Genomic DNA, 6,038 nt, shown 5'->3' on the forward strand with positions numbered 1-6,038 from the left:
TTCTGTCATTGGCCAGCTCTCCTTCCAGACTCTAACTCCATGAGGCCAGATATCTGTCTAGATCGTATTCGTGTCCATAGTGTCCCCTATGCTGATAGCATTGTCATGGTACTTGCTCAATAGACATTTAATTGAATAATTTAGAAATATATTCATATTTTTAAAAAATGAAATATATTCATATTTTTAAAAATGGATTCAAAGAATATTTGATGAAATAGTGATTTTCTTTTTTAGTGGAGCAAAATTTCAAAAGTTTATTTTATGGCAACAAATGATTTCCAATGTTCTGCTTTCAAGGTACAAGGAATCCCAGGTGCAGGTGCAGAGCCAGTTCTTCTCAGAGACCATTCTCCAGCACCTGCTCTTCACTTCTTCGCACTGGCCTCCGCAATGGGGATTCTTCACAACTTCTTCTTGAGGATCTTGACTGCTCTCCTGCACAGTGTCTCTGAGTCCAACACCTCCTGCACCCTGCCTAGGACACTTCGCCCAGGAGGTCCCTCATCAGGTACTTGCTGAGGAGCTTGGCCTGCTCACCGCAGGGCTTGCTGGTGGACCCCATGTGGTGGATGAGGGTGTCCAGCCCCACCGATATCAGCTCACCCTCCATGAACATGCCCCCCTGCTGCAGCCCCACCACATTCAGCCTGGCCCCAGCACCGCCTGGGAGTTCCACTAGCTATTGCTTAATCCCCAGGTGACAGATTCGTCTTGTTGCCCTGACTTCCATTCTCCAAATATTTAAAAAGAAAGAAAGAAAAAAAGAAAAAGAAAAGAAAAGAGAAAAGGCAATGAACCCCTCACAAAAGAAAACCTTTCTTTCATCGAAAATGATAGTCAGGCTTCAAGCCAGGTTCAGGGTGAGGGGTGTGCAGCTTGGACCTGAGTTGGAGGGCTGTCTGGCCTGAGGGCTGGGGGGCAGCCCATGCATGGTCACTGTGTCCAAGAGAGTCCTCAGGAGGCCTGCTGGGGCTGCTCGGTCTTAGGTTATCATTTGGGACCTCAAACCCATTGACAAGCACTCAGGCAGGCAAACACAGCCTTCTTGGGGGTACATGCCCCTATGCTGGGGTGCATGTTAAAGGACCTGCAGCAGCTGGCCAGCAAGGGACCCCCAAACCTGGGAAGACACGCTTTGATGGGCCCTCCTCCAGCTACGACACTGCAGTCCCACCACTGTCCCCATCATAAGCAGATAGCATGGCTGCCACCTGGACCTGAGAAGGGGGAGCTGGGGGCTTCCAGGTACCCTCCTGCCCCGGTCAACAGCCCTGCTTTGGGCAGGCAGCTCCCAGTCACACTCTCCCTTGAACCCTCCACCAACTTTTTGAAGTACCCTTATATACATTTGCATATCATATGTACATGCATTCTCTGTCTATATAATATTTATAATACTGTCTGTCCATAGTATATAAGTCATATACACAGAATTAAAATGAAATTATACTATAAATATTTTATAATTACTACAAATGATTTATATATTTTTTTTTCATAATAATATGTCATTAGTATTCATGCCATTGACCAAATTTTAAAGTCTGGTTACCTACAGCACTCATTTTGATTTGAATTTTTTTCTCATTCTGTGGTACAGGTGTGTCATCCTTTGCCAACTACAGAAAGAGCAATTTAGAAGCAGGTTGTGTTGTGCCTTCCATGGCCCTGATAGAGTGACAGGTATTTTTAAGCTATTTAATTAGTACTTCTAGAATGAAATTAGTGATGAGTAGAGTTCCCAATTTACCACCGTGTTATATTTAAGGGTTAAAGGTTAGGTATTTTGCAAGGGGATCAAGAAGGTATATGGGTTAGGAAGATAAATTGCTCATAAAACAAAGACCCCAAATGGTTATAAACTCTATCCATTCCCATCTTCACGCAAAATATCATGTTCAAAAGTTAGTTTGAATGAATGCAACGTGTACTACCTTTAATATCAATGGGAACATCAAGTAGAGAACATCAGTTATGCCACGGGCCTACACCGATGTGCATTCCAAAATCTGAAAATTCCTTGATGTGTTTAGGATTCAGAAAAAATAAAAGTCCAGGGCCAGGCCGTGGCTCACTCGGTAGAGTGCGGTGCTGATAACACTAAGGCCACGGGTTCGGATCCCATATAGGGATGGCCGGTTTGCTCACTGGCTGAGCGTGGTGCTGACAACACCAAGTCAAGGGTTAAGATCCCCTTACCGGTCATCTTTTAAAAATAAAAAATAAAAAAAAATTTAAAAAAATTAAAAATAAATTAAAATAAAAAAAATAAAAAATAAAAGTCCGTCTCACAATATTATCCTACACATTTTACACAAAGTATGTGGGTAACATCAATCAATAATTAAGATATAATTATAATCATAATTATATAAGATATAATTTGGGCTTTGGCCCAAATGGCTAAAGCAATCCTGGACAAAAACAAACAAACAAACAAACAAATAAATAAATAATAAATAAATATATAAAACCAGAGGCATTACAATACTTGACTTCGAATTATACTAGAAAGCTATAGCAACCAAACAGCATGGTCCTGGCATAAAAACAGACACATGGACCAAAGGAACAGAATAGAGAACCCAGATATCAACCCAGGTATTTACAGCCAACTGATCTTTGACAAAGATGCCAAGAACATACATTCAACAAAAGTCAGCCTCTACAGTGAATGGAGCTGGGAAAACTGGATATCCATGTGCAGATGAATGAAACCTCATAACTCTCACCATATACCATAATCCACTCAAAATCGATTAAAGACTTAAGTATAAGACCTGAAACTATAGAACTTTTAGAAGAAAACATGGGGGAAACACTTCAGGACATAGGATCGGGCAAAGACTTATGAATAAGCCTCAAAAGCACAAGCAACAGCAACAAAAAATAAACAAATGGGATTATATCAAACAAAAAACCTTCTGCACAGCAAAGGAATCAACAGAGTGAAAAGACGGGCCAGCCCGGTGGCACACTGCTACAGTGCGCCGCTTGGGAGTGCGGCAGAGCTCCCGCCGAGGGTTTGGATCCCACATACAGACCGGCCGCTCACTGGCTGAGCGAGGTGCGGGTGCAACACTGAGGGTTGCGATCCCGTTGCCTTCCTGGTCCTGTATGGGCGCGACACTGAGGTTTGCAATCCGTTGCCAGTCACAAAAAAAGACAAAAGGGAAAAAATAAAAATAAAAATAAAACTGGGAAGATCTTTAAAAAAAAAAAACAAAACAGAGTGAAAAGACAACCTACTGAATAGGAGAAAATATTTGCAAACCACTCATCCAACAAGGGATTAATATCCAGCATATACAAGGCACAGGGTAAAGTAAAATCTACCTAGTATTGTGATTTGAGGGCACCAAGAAGGATATATTTGTAAAAGGAAGAACAAATGACCAAGTAAGCTAAAATCTCTACGAGGGTATGTCAAAAAGGTTTCAGAAAAATAGAACTGAAAGATAATACAGATCCTTCCCTGAAAGTTTTGAAGACATCCTGTATATCACTGACTCCGTACAGTAAAACTTTAAAACAGAGTAGTGAAATGCAAACTACATGAGGAACATATCACATTTTCATATGTTTTCTGAGCGTGTCAATATTTTTCAGTCATTAACTGTCACCTTCCTCCGGGTGAAGCTACTAGTCAGTAAGAAATGACTTTCCAGTAGGTTCGAAGTGGTTGATACTGCCCAGGAAAATAAATGGGCCTGAACAGAGATTTGGAGAGTATGAACTTTGAACGAGAAGAAGTGGTGAAGGGAGACGAAACGGAGAAGCCAGGAAAGTTGAAGGTAAAAGTGGGGACAGGCAGATGTGGCAGTGTTGGTGGGAGCTGCAGAATTCAGTCTTAGTAAAGAAGGCAAAGGGCAAAGTTAAGAGGAATTTCAAAAGGGAGTGAGCGATTAACACGATTAATGTTGTGGAAAAATTAATAGAGTCAAGGACTGAGCTGTATGTATCCTTTATACTTAGCAACAAGGTCATAGTCGGCAACTGTGATTTGTTAATATAACTCCAGCTGCTATAACAAGTAAATCCTTGCATGTCAGTGGTTTGCATAATGGAAGTTTGCTTCTCACCCACAGAAGAGTCCAGAGCAGGTGTTCTTTCTTGGCAGGTGGCCTTCCTTGTGCTGATTCAGGGCCCATGTTCCTTCTTTCTTTTGGTCCCTTCCTATTCTAGGGCTCCAGAGTCTCCTGCATTCAGCTAGTGAGTGTGGAAAAAGAGGCAAGAGAAGGCACAACTGCTTTTTAAATCCCTGAGCCTAGAAATTAGACACGTCACCTCAGTTTACATTCCCTTGACAGAGAACTAGTCACAAGCCCTGGTACATGCCAGGGAGCCATAAAATGTAGTCGGCGGATTGACACTGCTTCCTGGAAATACGTTGTGGAAGGAGAAGCACAGATAATGAATGGGAGTTGTGAAGGTTAGTTCTAGATGTCAACTTGGTTAGATGAAGGAATGCTGGGAGACCTGGTAAAGCTCTCTTTTCAGGTGTGTCCATGAGGGTGTTTCCATCAGAGATTAGTATGAGAGTCTGAGTGGCCTGGGTGGGAAAGACCCACCCTCAGTGTGGGTGGGAACCATCTGATCCACTCGGGATCCAGAGAGAACAAAAGACAGAGGGAAAAGGTGAGGCTCTCTCTTGACCAGCTGGAGCTGGGACTCCTGTCTCCTGTCCGTGGACATCAGAGCTTGAGACTCTTCGGCTTTTGGGTTCCAGGACTTACACCACGGACACCATCAGCTTCCCTGGTTCTGAGGCCTTTGGACTTGGACTGAGCCATGTGACCGGCATCCAGTTTATAGACGCCTATGGTGGGACTTTTCTTCATTGCCACATGAGCTAGTAAATCCCTCTCATGTAATTATAACACATCCTGTTGATTCTGTCTCTCTGGAGACCCTGACTAACACACATGTTGATACCAGGAGTGGTTCTAGAGAAACAGAATCTTATTATTATTATTATTATTTTCCTTTTTGTCTTTTTTACTGACCGGTAACGGGATTGCAACCCTCGGTGTCGCGCCCGCACTGCGCTCAGCCAGTGAGCGGGAACCGGTCTCCACATGGGATCCGAACCCTCGGCAGGAGCGCCGCCGCACTCCCAAGGGGCGCCGCCGCACTCCCAAGGGGCGCACTCTCCAGTGCGCCACCGGGCCGGCCCTAGAGAATCTTAAAGATTTGTATTTCTGTGCTGTTAGTTGTAAGGTTTCTTTTTTCACTTCTGATCATATTTATTTGAGCCTTCTCTCTTTTTTCCAGTTAGGGCGGCTAAAGATTTGTTCATTTTGTTTATCTTCTCAGAATATCAACTTTTGATTTTACTGATGTTATTCACTGATTTTCGGTTCCCTAGTTCATTTATTTCTGCTGTGATCTTTATTATTTATTTTCTTCTACTAATTACGTGCTTAGTTTGTTTTTGATTATTTAGTTTCTTGAGGTGCAATGTTTACGTTGTTGATTTGAGACTTTTCTCCTTTTTTGAGGTCGGTGTGTAATGCTAGAAACNGCCTTCGGCGGCTGCAGTCCCGGGCGCGCGCCCGCTTGCGAGGTCTTTTGGCCCCGCCGTCCGCCGTCCCACCTTCTCCGGCTGCGCGTGCGCGCTGGGGCTGGAACGCGGACGACGCTGGCGGGTGAGACGCGAGGATCGCGTGCTGGTCGCTGGGCGCGATTCCCACGCGGCCCTTCAGCCCTGGGCGCTGGAGACCAAGAGCGACCACCCAGGCCCAGGTGAGGCGGTGGGGGCGACATGGGGCTGGAGGCGAGGAGGGGAGGGGCGCGCCCGGGCCGCGTGTCCCCCCGGGACCCGAATTCACAGGTCCCGAGTGAGCAGTGTCTCAGGGCCGACCCTCGGGCACTTGCGCGCCTCTGCCCCGCCTCCTGCACATCCCCGGAGCGCTCTGCAGGTCCCCGTCGGTGGGCGCCGGACTGTGCGCCCAGGTTTCTACGCCTGGAGGATCGCGCTGCCCCAGCCCCCGCTTGCGGCCTGCCCTGGACCGTCTTCCACAGCTCTAGAGCTG

The 6,038-nt window shown here is 45.4% G+C and overlaps 1 pseudogene; it reads right to left on the bottom strand.

The window, feature by feature from the left end:
* LOC103607504 overlaps positions 1-4,154 on the bottom strand; it is an 18,141-nt pseudogene extending 13,987 nt beyond the window's left edge.
* Positions 4,155-6,038: the final 1,884 nt, after the last annotated feature.

This window comes from Galeopterus variegatus, unplaced genomic scaffold (assembly GCF_000696425.1).
Source record: "Galeopterus variegatus unplaced genomic scaffold, G_variegatus-3.0.2 Scaffold7484, whole genome shotgun sequence".
Classification (NCBI taxonomy): domain Eukaryota; kingdom Metazoa; phylum Chordata; class Mammalia; order Dermoptera; family Cynocephalidae; genus Galeopterus; species Galeopterus variegatus.